This window comes from Tamandua tetradactyla, chromosome 21 (genome assembly GCF_023851605.1).
Source record: "Tamandua tetradactyla isolate mTamTet1 chromosome 21, mTamTet1.pri, whole genome shotgun sequence".
In the NCBI taxonomy this organism is placed as follows: Eukaryota; Metazoa; Chordata; class Mammalia; order Pilosa; family Myrmecophagidae; genus Tamandua; species Tamandua tetradactyla.
Genome location: NC_135347.1, coordinates 16,576,222 through 16,596,439, shown reverse-complemented (window position 1 = coordinate 16,596,439; position 20,218 = coordinate 16,576,222). Strand labels below are relative to the sequence as shown.

At 41.0% G+C, this 20,218-nt stretch overlaps 1 protein-coding gene and 1 pseudogene across 6 annotated transcripts in view; one reads left to right on the top strand and one right to left on the bottom strand.

Moving 5' to 3' along the window:
* Positions 1-20,218, bottom strand: part of MCC (MCC regulator of Wnt signaling pathway) — a 614,110-nt gene that overhangs the window by 139,101 nt on the left and 454,791 nt on the right. The window lies entirely within an intron of this gene.
* LOC143665496 (casein kinase I-like) lies at positions 15,612-17,602 on the top strand (annotated as a pseudogene).

The window sequence follows — 20,218 nt, the reverse complement described above, 5'->3', positions numbered from 1 at the left end:
GCCGGTGCCCCTTCCCCACAGGCGACTTCCTGGAGGGAAAGGAAAGAGTCTCCAACAGTAGTAGAGACTGAGCCCAACCTAACACCAATAGTGGCATTAATGAACAACTTCTGACTACTAAAAATAGGCCCTCAGCTCAGGCGAAACTGATCAAGGCGGAAGTCGCCGATTGGGCTAACTGAAAAAGAGGAAAGGGGGCAAAACAGAGCCTTCTGCGGCTGTTTCTATGGAGGCTTGGTTGCCTCTGGGCTCAGCGCTGGGATTACACAGGTTGCCAACTGCCCCGAACGCAGAAACAGGCTGCTTTCAGGGCTCTCTACCACCTGAACCTTCCCTGCCGGAGGGGTGAAATGCAACTGAGGTGAAATCCCTCTCTCAAGGAATTCAGACCCCAGGACTTCACAATTTGAAGCTATTAAAACCAACCTACAACCTTTCCTCTGTCTCCACCACACACCCAGCAGTGAGAGTCTTCCAAAGTTAAAGAAGCCACAACATCTTTTGCTGGTGGGACCCGCAGACAGACAAGCACCACATACTGGGTAGGATAAGAAAAACAGAGCCCAGAGACTTCGCGGGAAATTCTTTCAACCTGCTGGGTCCCAAACTCAGGGAAATCTGATTAAATGCCCAGACGCCAGCAAAAAATAACAAATCACACCAGGAAAATTGAAGATATGGCCCAGTCAAAGGAACAAACCAATAGCTCAAATGAGATACAGGAGCTGAGACAACTAATTCTGAATATACGAACAGAAATGGAAAACCTCTTCAAAAACCAAATCAATATATTGAGGGAGGACATGAAGAAGGCATGGGATCAACAAAAAGAGGAAATAGAAAGTCTGAAAAAACAAATAACAGAACTTATGAATGAAAGATACAGTAGAAAAGATGAAAAAAACAATGGAAACCTACAATGGTAGATTTCAAGAGACAGAGGCTAGAATTAGTGAACTGGAGGATGGAACATCTGAAATCCAAAAAGAAACAGAAACTATAGGGAAAAGAATGGAAAAATTTGAGCAGGGGCTCAGGGAATTGAATGATAATATGAAGCACACAAATATACGTGTTGTGGGTGTCCCAGAAGGAGAAGAGAAGGGAAAAGGAGGAGAAAAACTAATGGAAGAAATTATCACTGAAAATTTCCCAATTCTTATAAAAGACCTAAAATTACAGATCCAAGAAGTGCAGCGCACCCCAAAGAGAATAGACCCAAATAGGCGTTCTCCAAGACACTTACTAGTTAGAATTTCAGAGGTCAAAGAGAAAGAGAGGATCTTGAAAGCAGCAAGAGAAAAACAATCCATCACATACAAGGGAAACCCAATAAGACTATGTGTAGATTTCTCAGCAGAAACCATGGAAGCTAGAAGACAGTGGGATGATAGATTTAAATTACTAAAAGAGAAAAACTGCCAACCAAGACTTCTATATCCAGCAAAATTGTCCTTCAAAAAAATGAGGGAAAAATTAAAACGTTTTCAGACAAAAAGTCACTGAGAGAATTTGTGACCAAGAGACCAGCTCTGCAAGAAATACTAAAGGGAGCACTAGAGTCAGATACGAAAAGACAGAAGAGAGAGGTATGGAGAAGAGTGTAGAAAGAAGGAAAATCAGATATGATATATATAATACAAAAGGCAAAATGGTAGAGGAAAGTATTACCCAAACAGTAATAACACTAAATGTTAATGGACTGAATTCCCCAATCAAAAGACATAGACTGGCAGAATGGATTAAAAAACAGGATCCTTCTATATGCTGTCTACAGGAAACACATCTTAGACCCAAAGATAAACATAGGTTGAAAGTGAAAGGTTGGGAAAAGATATTTCATGCAAATAACAACCAGAAAAGAGGAGGAGTAGCTATACTAATATCCAACAAATTAGACTTCAAATGTAAAACAGTTAAAAGAGACAAAGAAGGATACTATCTACTAAGAAAAGGAACAATTCAACAAGAAGACATAACAATCATAAATATTTATGCACCGAACCAGAATGCCCCAAAATATGTGAGGAATACACTGAAATCACTGAAAAGGGAAATAGACACATCTACCATAATAGTTGGAGACTTCAATTCGCCACTCTCATCAATGGACAGAACATCTAGACAGAGGATCAATAAAGAAACAGAGAATTTGAATATTACAATAAATGAGCTAGACTTAACAGACATTTATAGGACATTACACCCCACAACAGCAGGATACACCTTTTTCTCAAGTGCTCATGGATCATTCTCAAAGATAGACCATATGCTGGGTCACAAAGCAAGTCTCAACAAATTTAAAAAGATCGAAATCATACACAACACTTTCTTGGATCATAAAGGAATGAAGTTGGAAATCAATAATAGGCAGAGTGCCAGAAAATTCACAAATACTTGGAGGCTCAACAACACACTCTTAAACAATGAGTGGGTCAAGGAAGAAATTACAAGAGAAATTATTAAATATCTCAAGGCGAATGAAAATGAAAACACAACATATCAAAACCTATGGGATGCAGCAAAGGCAGTGCTAAGAGGGAAATTTATTGCCCTAAATGCCTATATCAGAAAAGAAGAAAAGGCAAGAATTCGGGAATTAACTGTCCATTTGGAAGAACTGGAGAAAGAACAGCAAACTAACCCCAAAGGAAGCAAAAGGAAAGAAATAACAAAGATTAGAGCAGAAATTAATGAAACTGAGAACATAAAAACAATAGAGAGAATCAATAAGACCAGAAGTTGGTTCTATGAGAAAATCAACAAGATTGATGGGCCCTTAGCAAGATTGACAAAAAGAAGAAGAGAGAGGACGCAAATAAATAAGATCAGAAATGGAAGAGGAGACATAACTACTGACTTCACAGAAATAAAGGAGGTAATAACAGGATGCTATGAACAACTTTACGCTAATAAATACAACAATGTAGATGAAATGGACAAGTTCCTAGAAAGGCATGAACAACCAACTTTGACTCAAGAAGAAATAGATGACCTCAACAAACCAATCACAAGTAAAGAAATTGAATCAGTCATTCAAAAGCTTCCCAAAAAGAAAAGTCCAGGACCAGACGGCTTCACATGTGAATTCTACCAAACATTACAGAAAGAATTAGTACCAACTCTGCTCAAACTCTTCAACATAATCGAAGTGGAGGGAAAACTACCTAATTCATTCTATGACGCCAACATCACCCTCATACCAAAACCAGGCAAAGATATTACAAAAAAAGAAAACTACAGACCAATCTCTCTAATGAATATAGATGCAAAAATCCTCAATAAAATTCTAGCAAATCGTATCCAACAACACATTAAAAGAATTATACATCATGACCAAGTAGGATTCATCCCAGGTATGCAAGGATGGGTCAACATAAGAAAATCAATTAATGTAATACACCATATCAACAAATCAAAGCAGAAAAGTCACATGATCATCTCAATTGATGCAGAGAAGGCATTTGACAAGATTCAACATCCTTTCCTGTTGAAAACACTTCAAAGGATAGGAATACAAGGGAACTTCCTCAAAATGATAGAGGGAATATATGAAAAACCCACAGCTAATATCATCCTCAATGGGGAAAAATTGAAAACTTTCCCCCTAAGATCAGGAACAAGACAAGGATGTCCATTATCACCACTATTATTCAACATCGTGTTGGAGGTTCTAGCCAGAGCAATTAGACAAGAAAAAGAAATACAAGGCATCAAAATTGGAAAGGAAGAAGTAAAACGATCACTGTTTGCAGACGATATGATACTATACGTCGAAAACCCGGAAAAATCCACAACAAAACTACTAGAGTTGGGCGGGCCGCGGTGGCTCAGCGGGCAAAGTGCTTGCCTGCTATGCCGGAGGACCTCGGTTCGATTCCCGGCCCCAGCCCATGTAACAAAAAACGGAAAAACAAAATACAATAAAACAAGAAAATGTTTAAAGATGTTTCCCTTTCTTCCTTCCTTCCTTCCTTCTATCCTTCCTTCCTTCTCTCTGTCTTTCCTTTAAAAAAAAAATAAAAAAAAAAAAAAAAAAAAAACTACTAGAGCTAATAAATGAGTAAAGCAAGGTAGCAGGTTACAAGATCAACATTCAAAAATCTGTAGTGTTTCTATACACTGGCAATGAACAAGCTGAGGGGGAAATCAAGAAATGAATTCCATTTACAATTGCAACTAAAAGAATAAAATACTTAGGAATAAATTTAACTAAAGAGACAAAAGACCTATACAAAGAAAACTACAAAAAACTGTTAAAAGAAATCACAGAAGACCTAAATAGATGGAAGGGCACACCGTGTTCATGGATTGGAAGACTAAATATAGTTAAGATGTCAATCCTACCTAAATTGATTTACAGATTCAATGCAATACCAATCAAAATCCCAACAACTTTTTTTTCAGAAAAAGAAAAACCAATAAGCCAATTTATCTGGAAGGGCAGGGTGCCCCGAATTGCTAAAAGTATCTTGAGGAAAAAAAACAAAGCTGGAGGTCTCATGCTGCCTGACTTTAAGGCATATTATGAAGCCACAGCGGTCAAAACAGCATGGTATTGGCATAAAGATAGATATATCGACCAATGGAATCGAATAGAGTGCTCAGATATAGACCCTCTCATCTATGGACATTTGATCTTTGATAAGGCAGTCAAGCCAACTCACCTGGGATAGAACAGTCTCTTCAATAAATGGTGCCTAGAGAACTGGATATCCATATGCAAAAGAATGAAAGAGGACCCGTATCTCACACCCTATACAAAAGTTAACTCAAAATGGATCAAAGATCTAAACATTAGGTCTAAGACCATAAAACAGTTAGAGGAAAACGTAGGGAGATATCTTATGAACCTTACAATTGGAGGCGGTTTTATGGACCTTAAACCTAAAGCAAGAGCACTGAAGAAAGAAAGAAATAAATGGGAGCTCCTCAAAATTAAACACTTTTGTGCATCAAAGAACTTCATCAAGAAAGTAGAAAGACAGCCTACACAATGTGAGACAATATTTGGAAATGACATATCAGATAAAGGTCTAGTATCCAGAATTAATAAAGAGATTGTTCAACTCAACAACAAAAAGACAGCCAACCCAATTACAAAATGGGAAAAAGACTTGAACAGACACCTCTCAGAAGAGGAAATACAAATGGCCAAAAGGCACAGGAAGAGATGCTCAATGTCCCTGGCCATTAGAGAAATGCAAATCAAAACCACAATGAGATATCATCTCACACCCACCAGAATGGCCATTATCAACAAAACAGAAAATGACAAGTGCTGGAGAGGATGCGGAGAAAGAGGCACACTTATCCACTGTTGGTGGGAATGTCAAATGGTGCAACCACTGTGGAAGGCAGTTTGGCGGTTCCTCAAAAAACTGAATACAGAATTGCCATACGACCCAGCAATACCATTGCTAGGTATCTACTCAAAGGACTTAAGGGCAAAGACACAAACGGACATTTGCACACCAATGTTTATAGCAGTGTTATTTACAACTGCAAAGAGATGGATACAGCCAAAAAGTCCATCAACAGACGAATGGCTAAACAAACTGTGGTATATACATACGATGGAATATTATGCAGCTTTAAGACAGAATAAACTTATAAAGCATGTAATAACATGGATGGACCTAGAGAACATTATGCTGAGTGAGACTAGCCAAAAACTAAAGGATAAATACTGTATGGTCCCACTGATGTGAACCGACATTTGAGAATAAATTTGGAATATGTCATTGGTAACAGAGACCACAGGAGTCAGAAATAGGGTAAGATAATGGGTAATTGGAGCTGAAAGGATACAGACTGTGCAACAGGACTGGATACAAAAACGGACAGCACAATACTACCTAATTGTAATGTAATTATGTTAAAACAGTGAATGAAGCTGCATCTGAGCTATAGTTTTTTTTTATATATGTTTTTTGTATTTTGTATTTTTATTTTTTCTCTATATTATCATTTTATTTCTTTTTCTGTTGTCTTGCTATTTCTTTTTCTAAATCGATGCAAATGTACTAAGAAATGATGATCATACATCTATGTGATGATATTAAGAATTACTGATTGCATATGTAGAATGGAATGATTCCTAAATGTTGTGTTAGTTAATTTTTTTTTTAATTAATAAAAAAAAAAAAGAACTTCCACACAGTAAACAAGGGTTTAAAATACACCACATAGGAAGGCAGGGAGGGAGAAATATATCTTACCTCTCAGGTTTTATTTTTACTTCATTATATTTTACATTTTAGGCCACATATTAATCAGAATAACATGTTTTTCTCGGAGATAAAGTGATTTTGGTTACACTGTGTCTGAGATGCGGCAACATCACGATGGGCAGATGCAGCATATAGCTTGAAAAGTGGGCCTAAAGGTCATTGGGAAACATCAGGCTCACAGGTCTGAAATCTTAGCGCTCAGATGATACTACAGTAGAAGGAGACAGTGAAGATTATTTATCTCAGCCCTCAAAAGAGGGCTATTACGCAGATAAGGAAGTGCTGAGCAGGGAGTCACACAGCTAGGAGAGGTCAGTGCTTTAGGGTTATTGTCATTCAAGGAGAAAGGTGTTGGGAGAGGTCCAAGGATCAGGACAGAGCCTGAGGATGGATGTGGGGGAAAGAAGAGCAGATCCAGGACCTGCAGGACTCTAGAAGATCAAGAAGAACACATCAGGATGGAAGGAGAATTTAGGGTCAGAGACTGTAGAAAGGGACCAGGAACAAGAAAAGGTCACTGGATTTTTGTGCTAAGAAGTCATTGGTGATTTTCAAGAAAGGAGTTTTGGCAAACTGCTGGGGTCATAGCCAGATGGCAATGGGCTTAAGAGCAAACAGAGTTGAAGAACAAATAGGAAAATGAAGCAGAAAACATGGGCTCATGAAGTTGGCAGTGAAAGTTTGATAGTATGAGCACAGCTTATGGGAAACGAAAATCTCCTTGGGAAACAAAAGATCTCGCGTTTAATTTGCTTAGACACTTTTTTCATATCCGAAGCATGCTAGTGATGTACTACTTGTCCATTTTCCCCATCCCCTTTTACTTCCCCAAGTTAGATGAGTATTAAAAAGTCATCCATAACATACAAGTTAAGTGAAAAAGCACATATTACAAGAGTGTGTGCTATATGATCCAATTTGTTTAAAATATTCATGAATAAAATTTTTAGAAGGCCATGTATAGAAAATATGCAGTGTTTATTCCTAGGAGATGAAATAAGACAGGAAAACAACAGATGTTTCAAACTGAAACAATTTAATTGGACAGTCCTGTGCTTGCAAAACTTTTGGAAGTGATGGAGAAGAGAAAGATAGGCGGAAGCCACAATGAGCTGTACTATTTGTGATCACAGCTGCGGACCCATCGAAGCTGCTGTCTTCATACCTGGCCCACCTTACCAGGGGCTTCACCTGGCAGGACCTCATGCCCACCAAACCCGCCACTGTCGTGGCCTGAGATAGAATAGCCCTCCCTCCTTTCTGCCTTCCAAACCCATGCAAGTGCATCTCATTGGTGGAGCCTAAACTGCATCTAGTACACACCTTTTAAGGGTATTTGGAAAATAGTCCCAGGGTCCAGACCCTTAGAATATAGGGAGAGCAGAAGGAGTGGTGGGAAAAGTACGAAGTAACATATCTATCATAGTGTATGTTCTTTGGCTATTTAGCAACTATACACTCCCTCTTACTTGTACTTAGATTTCCAAACTGCAATAGCAACGATACCAAGCTTCTGTAACTATTCCTCATTCAAATGTAAAGGGGTTCATCTTCTCCCCAAAGATCGGAGACTCAAAGTCTTACCACTTGTCATGGTTAGGGACAGGTGTCAACTTGGCCAAGTTGTGGTACCTGTTCATCTGATTGGGCAAGCGCTGGCCTGTCTGTTGCAATGAGGACATTTCATAGGATTAGGTCATGATCACGTCAGCTACATCCACAGCTGATTCCATTTGTAATCAGTCAAAGGGGAGTGTCTTCTGCAATTAGTGATGCTAAATGCAATCATGGGAAGCCTTTTAAGGAGGACTCAGAGGAGACAGGTTGCATTTCTGCTTTGGCTGGTGAGCCTCTCCTGTGGAGTTCATCCAGGCCATCCATTGGAGTCATCGGCTTCGGAGCCTGCCCTGTGGATTTTGGACTCTGCGTTTCTACGGTCACGTGAGACACTTTCATAAATTTTATATTTGCAAGTGTTCCCTGTTGATTCTGTTTCTCTAGAGAACCCTAACTAATACACCACTTATTATATTCATTGTCAGGTGATCTTTACTTATCTTCTAGCTCAATGACAAACCCACCTAGATATCCCATAACCTAAATGTTAAATTGTAAGGTTCACCAACACTAACTCACCTTAAATAAAATTATAGGGAAAAATAAGAGGGTGTGCCAGTTTGAAAGGATTTATGTACCCTAGAAAAGCCATGTTTTAATCCTAATCAATCTTGTGGGAGCAATCCTTTCTTCTAATCCCTACTCAGTACTATAGGTTGGAAACTTGATTAGGTTATCTCCACTGAGATGTGCCTCACCCAATTGTGGATATTAACTTTTGAATAGAGGGAGATGCGACTCCACCCATTCCAGGTCGGTCTTGATTAGTTTGCTGGAATCCTTTAAAAGAGGAAGCATTTTGGAGAAAGCTTGTGATTCTGAGAGAGCAGAGCCACCACAGATCCATGAGACAGAGTCCACCAGCAGAGACCTTTGGAGATGAAGAAAGAAAACGTCTCCAGGAGAGCTTCATGAACAAGAAGCCTGGAGAGGCAGCCAGCAGATGTTGCCATGTTCGCCATGTGCTTTTCCAGCTGAGAGAGAAACCCTGAACGTCATCAGCCTTTCAGAAATGAAGGTAACCTCTTGTTGGTGCCTTAATTTGGACATTTTTATAGACTTGCTTTAATTCGGACACTTTCATGGCCTTGGAACTGTAAACTTGCAACCTAATAAATTTCCCCTTCTTAAAAGCCATTCCATTTCTGGTATATTGCATTCCAGCAGCTAGCAAACTAGGACAGAAGGTAAAAAAGGAAATTGTATACACACACACACACACACACACACACACAAACACACAAGCAAGAAAATAGAAAACAGTCATCATTTCTGCAACTGGTCACCAGTTATAGTCAATATTTACAACTTCCTTCTTCCACTATGAAATCCATATTTCCTTTATCTCTGGCCAGCATCTCAGCTGTTAGAGTTGTGTATCTGGTGAAGTACTCCAAAACCTTTTTTCCTGTAGGGACTTTAGTTGATGACCTGTATTGAATTACTCTAAACTAACTTTTCCACTGGTCAATTTCTAGGAGAGAATTTAGTGAATCCTATGAGCTCCAGACATAGCCCTCCTTGACCCACACTGGAGTTGCAACCCAATTTCCAACTGAATGTCAGGTTCAGTCACCAGAGCCAGGACCGTAACCTCCTTCTTTGTTAGTTCTGTGGCATGAGAAGATCCAAATGGTCAGGTGACAGTTAATGGAACTATTGCTGCATTCTCTGGTGGAAGCAAGTTCCCTTTGAGATGAAGACCTCTAAAACTAGTAGAGTTCATAATTGCTCTGGATGAGAAGCAACAATTTTTTTTAATGGGTTTTCCAGTGTAAGAGAGAGAGAAGCCACTTTATTTTCACCTCTTCGTCCCTGGATTTCTAGCTATGGGAAAAGCATCATCATATACTGCTGCTATTTGTGAGCCATATCTCGAGAGCAGTATCTACCTTGAGAAATATTTCCTCCAGATGGGGCCATAACTAGGTCCACTCTGGGATCGATTCAGGACAAAATGCCAATTGTCACCTGAACTTACTAAGCCCTGACACTCTGAATGGCAGACCACAGTAATGTTTTGGGTCTGCAGGGGCTATAATTAGCTCAGAGGCAGTATCCAGTGATCACCCCAGAATATGGATATCTCTTTTCTACACTGTAAGTCATCTTTATGAGTGGCTTCAGTTCTCTTTGGAAGGACTAGAAGAAAGGTTTACTGTACCTATTTGAAGCAGGGCTGTATATATCTCAACTCAAGGAGATCTGAGTCTGGCTCTGTGAACTGGGCCAGGTAACAGCGTAAGAGATCACAAAATTCTGGATCTACCATTAATTAGGTGTTATTTAAAATCTTTGAAACTTGATTTCATATCTGTAAAACAGAAATAATAATAATAATGCCTATATTAAGGGCTTGATTTTTTTTAATTAGAAAAGTTAGAAGTTTATACATGATTTTTATAGAAAAATCATGTAGAAAAATAAAGTTCCCATATACCTGTCCCCCACTCCCATACACAGTGTTCTACATTATTAACACTTTGCATTAGTGTGGTAGTAAGTCAAGTTTCTATTCACCAGACCAGAGCTTTTTTATTATAAAGATAGAGCAAAATTTTAGTAGGCTGAGCATTTATACCAGTCTTAGAGACTCCATGATCAATCAGCCAGTACCGAAGGTCCTTGCAGGTCAAATCATTTGGATTACTCTTCTGGCTCTGATCTGATACAATAACCAAGACCAAATTGACTCCAGCAATTAAGTGGTATTAAAGCATCATCTTAATGTGTTCTCTCCCAGCCAACATTCCTGACTCCCTAGAACTCTGAATTCTTCTCCATTATGCCAGGAAAACTCTAGTAGTCCTCCACTGAATCTAGATTTCAGTCTGTCAAACTCTGAGGCTGACATACTGAATTCAGAATCTCTGGCAGATATAGTCACAGCAGAAATCCATCATCAATCCAACACTGTATTCCTCCCTCCCGGGTCTTGGACCTTAATTCCACACATGTCCCCCTAAGTTTCTGTGAATATAAATGAACACAGTCTCACAAATCTTTTGGTGTTTTAGCTGTATCACCCCAGGTTGAACTTTTTACTTCTCCCCTTAGGGTGTGTTGGAACTTAACTATTTTTAGGCCTAATGCTAAAGAGAAATGGAATAGGAGTGGGTCATGGAGACGCCTGACATCCTCTTTCAAGGAGCTCTCATCAAGATTGAGTGAGAAGGTAAAAGAGTATTCAAAAAAAGTAGGAGTGGCTCCATCAGTCTAAGAGAGGGGACTGCTTCTGCTGTAAGGGTAGCTCAGTGAGGTTTGCAGACTCGAGTAATTTAGAGTCAATGGAATCTACCCAGTGTCCCCACTCAGATTCTCAGATTCACTTTTTCCCCATCAATGATTAATCTTAGATGTAATGTGGCTGTGCGTGCAGTTTCCATCGGAATTCAGTACCCTGCAGTGTCTTATCTTTGGCTACATTAACCCTTATCAACCCAAAATAAGAATGAGGGCCTTTTATCCTGGATAGCTTAAGGTAATGTGAGAATCTTCTAGATTGTCATAGAAGGTCCCCGATCCACTGCTTATGAACTGAGATAAAAATTCAAAGCTATGAGTCTGCCAGTTTTTTTAGTGATTCAGAATTGTTTTAGTGTGGCTATACCTTAGCTTACATAAACGAATCCCTTATTAATCCTTCTTGATGATATCTCAGCATCTCTAACAAATTTCTGGCTGAGGGTTCGTTTTAAGGACAAGAAAGCCTACGAGGCACAATCATTGTTCCTGAGTAGTGTGACAATCAGTCCCCTGGACCCTGAATATGCAGTCCTGTTAGGGTTTATCCAAGGCTTCTGGCTCCTGCTGTACTAAGTCTATCACAGTATCTCAGGACCTAAGGCCAACTTCCTGGAGCCCTGGGGGCTGAGGAGAGGCCTTACCCACTAGAAATAAAAAAAAGACCCTTTTCGCATGAAGTGGTGAGGCATCCAACACTGTGAATGAACACGTGGGACATTTGGTGAGGCAAAGTAAACCAGAAATAAAAGAACAAATTTGTATGGTCTCATTTAGAAGATACTTACAATAAACAGGGGCCTAGATTGTAAGCTCTTACAGCAGTCACATTTAGTCCGGAGTGGTAACTGTTATTTCTGGATTTTGAAAGATTATTTTATATGTGTAATCCTGGTATTTAGAAATAAGAACAAAGCCGATCACGTCAAGATTAAGGTAATTCAGGATACAGGTGAGAGGAAGATATTGCCTATATTTTAGAACCTCATCTACTCTTTGAGGTTAAAGGAAGAACGATTTATTTTGTCCAAAACCTAAATTTTCGGTAGCACACAATGTAACTCAAACTGTCTGGATAGATAATTTAAATAATCCAAATATAGGGAGCCCAGAATATGAACAAGGCCTTTAATCCTGTATAGTTTAAGGTAATGCCTGGAAAAATCCCAGAGTATATTAAGCAGATAAAAAGTATTGGCAAAGTTCCTTGAGGGGAGAGAAAAATTATGGAACTATTAAGCTTTTCCACTAGGGAAACCGCTGACACTGTGTCAAACATTAGGGACACCCAAATCAATAGGCCAAGCCCTTGATCTTGAGGCTTGCTCTTGTGAAGCTGATGTATATAGCAGAGAAGCTAGCTATGCCTAAAAGTTACTTCTGGAGGACCACTTTTGTTGCTCAGATGTGGCATCTCTCTCTCTCTCTCTCTAAGCCCAACTCTGTAAGTAAAATCATTGCCTTCCCCACTACGTGGAACATGACATCCAGGGGTGAAAATCTCCCTGGTGGTATGGGACATGACTCTCAGGGATGAGTACGGCCCTGACACCATGGGATCAACAATGTTATCCTGACCAAAAGGGGGAAAGAAGTGTGACAAATAGTGTATCAGTGACTGAGAAAGTTCAAATAGAGTTGAGAAGCTAATCTGGAGGTCACTCTCATGCAAGCTTCAGTTAGACATTGCTGCTTATCAAAGCTTGCAAAACCCCAACCAAAACTATTCCTGCGAATCCTAAAGAACAACTAGGTCATTATATAAGATTCTACAAAGGTTCCATGCAGTAGGGTAACTTTCCAGAAACCTACAACTTCCATATGGGTCCCTGGATCAGATAGGTCAGCCTCTCCAGAACATCAGCTAGTCCCATCCCTCTATCCCATATACATCAACAGCAACATGAAAAAGTTAGAATGTGCATAGCTCAAATACCCCTAAAGAGTAGAAGAAAGATCAAAGGTAATGGTGGAGCTACACAGAAGATGGTGTTTAACAAAGGAGTATGATTGTTGAATCATTATATTGAAATTCATTTAGTCTCCAATATCTTAGAGCAGCTACAAGTAAAAAGTAAAATTGTGGAATTATAACCCATATCAAACTCTGAAATCTGTTCTACAACTACTTCTTGTGTTTGGCTTTGAAATTTATTGCTTTTTTGTATATATGTTATTTTTTTCACACAAAAAAGTCGACTATGTTGATAAAAATGAAATGGAAAAAAAAAAAAAAAAGACCCTTATTGGGACTTCCAGGAAAGATAGCAGAGTAGAGGACTCCAAGATTGAGTTCCTTCCTCTAAAACAGGCAGCAAATGGACAGGAACTGTCTGAAAGAACTGTTCTGGGGCTCCGAAGACCAGAAGAACACTGTACATCACTCAGGCAAGAGCAGGAAGAAGAGGTTGATAAACTACTCTAAAGAACTGTGAGCAGTGCTCTTCAGGAGGTGGCTGCCAGCACCCACCCCCCATTTGTGAGCAGACCGCCTTATAGTGAGGGACATAAAAATCCTCTTCTCCAAGAACGGGGGTGGGAAGTGAGGATGGGGTGGAGGGAATGGCTGAGCAGTGACCACGGCTTTTGATTTGCTGGGTCCAAGCTCTGAGCTACCATTTCAACCCGTCCTGGACAAAGGTGGCAACAGCCATTGTTTCAACCCTGCCCCTGAAAAGGACAAAGGCAGTGGAGATAAAAATGCAGGGCCTCCTCAGGGCTGTGTACAGTTTGCTACAGAGCATCATCTGCTGGGAAGGCCAGGAAAGCACAGCTTCCAGGAGCTGTCAAAGAGGCTTACAGTTTCTGCCCTGATATCCTCCCCACAACACTATGGAGCCAGACTATGCCCCCGTCATGGGTACCTGGTGATATTATGGCTGGGTAATCCTGACATGGGAGAGTCCTCTCCAAAGTGACCCTCCTCCCAGAATTTGTCCTCTGGGTAAAAGCAGCTAGGGAGAATGAAAGGAGTGTAGAAACACTGTAAAGGCAAACAAAAACATACAACAGCCTCTCTTTTCTAAGCCAACTCAGCAAGTGAACTCACTGCCCTCCCTCCTATGTGGGACATGATTCCCAGAGGTGTGACTCTCCCTGGAAACTTGGTACAGGACTCCTGGGATAACCTGGGATCCAGCATCATGGGAATGAGAAAGCTTTCTTGACCAAAAGGGGGAAGAGAGAAATGAGGCAAAATAAAGGTTCAGTAGCTGAGAGATTTCAGAGTTGAGAGGTTATCTTGGAGGTTATTCTTATGCATTATATAGATATCCCTTTTTAGTTATGGTGTATTGGAGTGGCTGGAGAGAAGTACCTGAAACTGTTGAAATGTGTTCAGTAGCCTTGATTCTTGAAGACAAGCATATAACTATATAGCTTTTAAGATGTAACTGTGTGATTGTGAAAGCCTTGTGTCTGTGCTCCTTTCATTCAGGGTATAGACAGATGAGTAAAATAAATAAGGATAATAAATAAATGATAGCAGGGGATAAAGGTTAAAAAATTGGGTAAATTGAAATACTAGTGGTCAATTAGAGGGAGGGGAAAGGGGTATGGGAGGTATGAGTTTTTTCTTTTTTTTTAATTTCTTTTTCTGGGATGATGCAAATGTTCTAAAAGTGATCATGGTGATAAAAACACAACTATATAGTTGTGATGATATTGTGAGCCATCAATTGTATACTATGGATGGGCTGATGTGTATGAAGATTTCTCAATAAAAATTTTAAACACACACACACCAAATCAAGATTCCCGGAGAAGGAGCAAAGGATAGGAAGCTTTCTCCTGGGGGTAAAAATATTGAAAAGAAAAAGTACAAGCTTAAAAATTCTAGTGCTTATCAACAGCAAGAACAAGGTAAAGAAGAACTGAAAAAAATCTGGTCAGTTAAACATGGGCTATTTTAAAGGCCTGTAGTAAGTTGAACAAAGTGTCAAAGAAGAGCCTTACCACAAAGCAAATCAACAAAATTCTAGGCAGAGAGAGAAACTGACCTTCAGAGTAAACTCATCAAGATAATTGGATGCCTCGACATCAGTAAAAAATTACAAGCCATACTACACTTTAGCAGAAAGACATGGCCCAGTTAAGGGAACAAACTGAAACTTCAGAGGAGATAGCGGCAGCAGCCCCTGCCCAAACACGCAGAGGCCCAGCAGGGTGGCAGTGGCATGGGAGTGGGTGCCCCAGCTGGTGCTAGAGCCCGAGCGTGAGTGGGCATGCACTGCCGAGGCGAGCCAGGGTCATGGAGCCTAGCAGGCTGCAAGGTCATGGCCACAAAAGAGGCAGAGAGCTGGGAGCCACAAGATGAGACAATGGGGCACCATCAGAATGTGTTTCCCTGCGCAAAAGCCCAGGCCATAGAGATGAACACTGCGACCTGCCCCTGGAGAGCCCTTGCGGGCTGCGTGGCATGCTGACTGCAGAAGTGCTGCCGTGACCTCAGGCTTTTACAGAGTTGGGGTTTGGCTCGGTAGCAGAGTTACCATGGAGAGGCCAGGGCACCATAAATTTATGGATTTCAACAAGAAAGGTGGGAAAGGGGAGGTGGAGGAGGGATGGAGAATGTCCAAGACTGGAGGGAGCATGTGCAAACCATAGCATCCTGAGTGTGGGCGCCAGTTCAGGGGTCTGATGGTGGACCCCAATTTCCATGTCATGAAGAAGATCAGCTGTGGGAACTTTGGGGAGCTCCACGTAGGAAAGAATCTTTATAGAGGTCAACATGAAGCTATCAAATTGGAGTCAATGTGGTATTGGGCTCCACAGCTGCACCTGGAGCACCAGTTCTATAAGCAGCTCTGCACAGCAGATGATGTGCCACAGGTCTTCTATTTTAGCCCCTGTGAAAGTGCAATGTCATGGTGCTAGAGCTGCTGGGGCGCAGCCTGAAGGACCTGCTCTACCTCTGTGACGGCGCATTCACACTGAAGATTGTGCACTTGATCCCATCCAGCTGATCATGTGCATGGGGTGCTTGCATACCAAAGAGCCTCATCTCCAGCGATGGGAAGCCTGAGAACTTCCGGTGGGGCCAGTGCGGGCTGGTGGTAGCACACCACCCACATCATCCACTTCGGGCTGGCCAAGGAGTACATCGACCCCAAGACTAAGAAGTACATTCCATACTTAAAATTAGGCCTAAGAGTCACTCCCAGGAGAACCTCTTTTGTTGCTCAGATGTGGCCTCTCTCTCTAGCCAACACAACAAGCAAACTCACCATCCTCCCCTTGTCTACATGGGACATAACTCCCAGGGGTGTGGACCTTCCTGGCAACGTGGGACAGAAATCCTAGAATGAGCTGAGACTCAGTATCAGGGACTGAGAAAAACCCTAGAATGAGCTGACACTCAGCATCAAGGGATTGAGAAAACCTTCTTGACCAAAAGGGGGAAGAGTGAAATGAGACAAAGTGTCAATGGCTGAGAGATTCCAGAGTCAAGAGGTTATCCTGGAGGTTATTCTTATGCATTAAGTAGATATCACCTTGTTATTCAAGATGTAATGGAGGGAACTGCCTGAAAATGTAGAGCTGTGTTCCAGTAGCCATGTTTCTTGAAGATGGTTGTATAATGATAGAGTTTTCACAATGTGACTGTGTGATTATGAAAACCTTGTGTTTGATGCTCCTTTTATCTACCTTGTCAACAGACAAGTAGAACATATGGAAAAATAAATAAATAATAGGGGGAACAAATGTTAAAATAAATTTAGTTTGAAATGCTAGTGATCAATGAAAGGGAGAGGTAAGGGGTACAGTATGTATAATTTTTTTCTGTTTTTGTTTTATTTCTTTTTCTGAATAGACGCAAATGTCCCAAGAAATGAAAAAAAAAAAAATATATATATATATATAAAAAGAAGCACATCCCATACTGCAAGCACAAGAGTCTGTTGGGCACTGCCAGCTACATGAGCATCAACACGCACCTGGGCAAGGAGAAGAGCCACAGGGATGCCCTGGAGGTGCTGGGCTGCACGTTCATGTATTTTCCATGTGGCAGTCTCCCCTAGCAGGGGCCGAGTGCAGACACACTCAAGGAGCGGCACCAGAAGATCGGTGACACGGAACATACCACGCCCATGGAGGTGCTGTGAGAACTTCCCAGAAGATATGGCCACGTACCTGCACTACGTCCGGAGGCTGGGCTTCTTTGAAAAGCCTGACTATGACTACCGGTGGAAGTTTTTCTTCCATTTCTTCGACCATGGCTGCGTCATGTTCAATTATGAACATGACTGGGCTGGGAGAACCCTGCCGATGCCCACTAGCACGGTCCACAGTGACCTGCCCTTGCAATCTCAGCTTTGGGACAAATATCAGCTGCATAGTAAAAATGAGGTGCTGAAGTCTACCAATGGGGACCTGAATGCAGATGACCCCATGGCCAATCACTCCAATGCCCCCATCACAGCCCCTGAGGAAGTGGAGGTGGCAGACGACATCAAGTGCTGCTGTTCTTCAAAAGGAGGAAGAGAAAATCGCTGCAGTGGCACAAGTGATGTTGGGTACTGTGAACCTTCCCATTGCAGCCTCTCATGGAATGAGCTTGTCCAGGGACATGAGCAGCTTGGCCACCCAGGTGGATGCCAGGATACAGACTGCAGGGCCAGCCAGTCCCCCAGAGTCCTGCCGGCCCCCAGCCCTGCGATGGGCTCACTTCCTTTCTCTAAGACATTGGCTGAAATTTCTACACATATGTCTAGTTTCCTTTCCTGAGGGTGCTAACTATTTAAAGCACAGAAAAAAAAAAGTGTGGGGGAGAGGGTGGGGAGAGGTCTGCTTGCCTCTTTGTTGCCATGAATAATGAGCTGCAGTGGCCTCATGCTGCAGTCTACCCCTGGCACTGACCCTGTCCAGCTGTCCAGGCCACTCTGGTTAGTGCCATAAAGTCCAGCTTGTCACTCTCAATCTAAAGGCCATTACTAGAGGGGTGACAAGGCTGTGCTTTGGCCAGGAAGGGTACTGCAGAACTTTTCTGCTCTGGCCTCTCCCAAACCATGGGGGAAGGGACAGCTGCTGTGTGAGCGAGCCCCCAACCAAAATGCTGCACCGAAGCCTGGGCAACCTGCTCACAGGCACTGCCACTGCTCACAGGAACTGCCACTGCCTCCTTCCTGAGGCCAGGCCCAGGCCATGCCTGGGGGTTATCTGGGCACTGCTGCACTCAGGACCTGTGGGCACACAATTTCTGCTCACCAGGTTTGGCTCTGCCAGCCTGAAGCAATAGGGGAGAAAATGCACTAAAGCCCAACCAGCTCTCCAGAGATCCATGAAGATTATGGGGGGTGGGTGGGGGGGGGGTGGCACAAACCTCTATGTCCTACCCCTACTGAAGGGTTCTGAGGCCAAGGTTGCTGGATGGAGCAGAAGCAGCTTGGGGTGTCCACAGGCAGAAGACATGTAAGTCTAGTTTTTGCTTTACAAAGTGTACAGACCACATTTATGTTTCACTGATACTTCGTGAAGCCACAGAATTTGGGGCCTTTTTTTTTTTTTTAACAAAAGGAAAATGAAACAAAAAAAAGAAAAAAGAAAGAACAAAAGAATAAATACAAAAAACTTCAAAAGGAGACAGAATTTGAAACAACTAATTAAAGATGTTCAAACAAATCTCATAAATCAATTCAAGGAGATGAAGGAAAATACGGTTCAAGAGATCAAGACTAGTAAGAATACATTGTGTGAAAATGCAGAATTTGAAAGTATAATGGGAAAATAACAGAAATTAGGGGGATGAATGGCAGAATACTGGAGTTAAATTCACTAGAGGCATAACACAGCAGATTTGAAAAGGCAGAAGAATCAGTAAACTAGAAGACAGGACAATTGAAATCCTGCAGACAGAAGAACAGATAAAGAAAGGAATGTATTTGATTGACAGCATGATGTGTACAAACACATGCATGGTGGGTGTTCCACAAGGAGAAGAGAAAAGAAAAGGGGCAGAAAGAATATTTGAGGAAATAATGGCTGAAAGTGTTCCAACTCCTATTAAAGACATAAATATACATGCCCGAGAAGTGCAACATACTCCAAACAAAATAAATCCTAATAGACCCATTCTGAGACACGTGTACTCAGAATGTCAAACACCAAAGATAAAGAGAGAACCCTGAAAATAGCAAGAGAAAAGTGATTCATTACATAAAAGGGATCTGCAAAAAGACCAAGTTTCAATTTCTCATCAAAAACCATGGATGTGAGAAGGCAATGGTATGATATATTTGAGGTACTGAAAGAGAAAAATGGTTAGCCAAGAATTCTTTATCTGGAAAAACCATCCTTCAAAAATGAGAGTTTAAAATATTCACAGATAAAAAAACCAGTTCGTTCAAAAGAGACCTAGCCTACAAGGAACATTAAAGAAAGTTCTGCAGTGTTAAAGGAAAAAAACAGGAGATAGAGGCTTGGAAAAAATCATTATCGGGAAGGGTAACTGACAGGGTAAAAAGAGAGACAAAAAAAAAAAAAGATGTGACATATAAAAGCCGCAGGATAACATGGCAGAATTAAATACTGCCTTTACAGATAATACTGAATGGTAATGGATTAAATCTTCTAATCAAAATGCACAGATTAGCAGAATAGATTTAAAAAAAGCACAATCCAACTATATGCTGTTTACCAGCATGCAGTTGTAAACAGTATACAGTCTACAGAGACATACAGAGCACACAGTTTATAGCATACAGCATACAGTTTACAAGAGACTCACCTTATAACTAAAGTAACAATAAGGTTGAAAGCGAAAGGTTAGAGAAAGATATTCTACATGAATAGTAACCAAAAACGAGGTAGAGTAGCAATTGTATTGCGATATATTATATAGTCACATACCATATAATCACCCAAGTTGTATAACCAGTGGTTTAGAGTATCATCATAAAGCTGTACATGTGTCATCACAATTGATCTTTGAACATTTCATTACTCCAAAACAAAAAGTAAAAAAGAATACCAAGAACATTCCATAACCCCCATACTCCCCTATTATTTATTTATTTTTGTCTTTTTTTTTTTTTCCTTACTCATCTCTTCATACACTAGATAGTGTCAGTCACAAGGTTTTCACAATCATACGGTCACTAAAGTTATTCATTTATCTTCAAGAATCA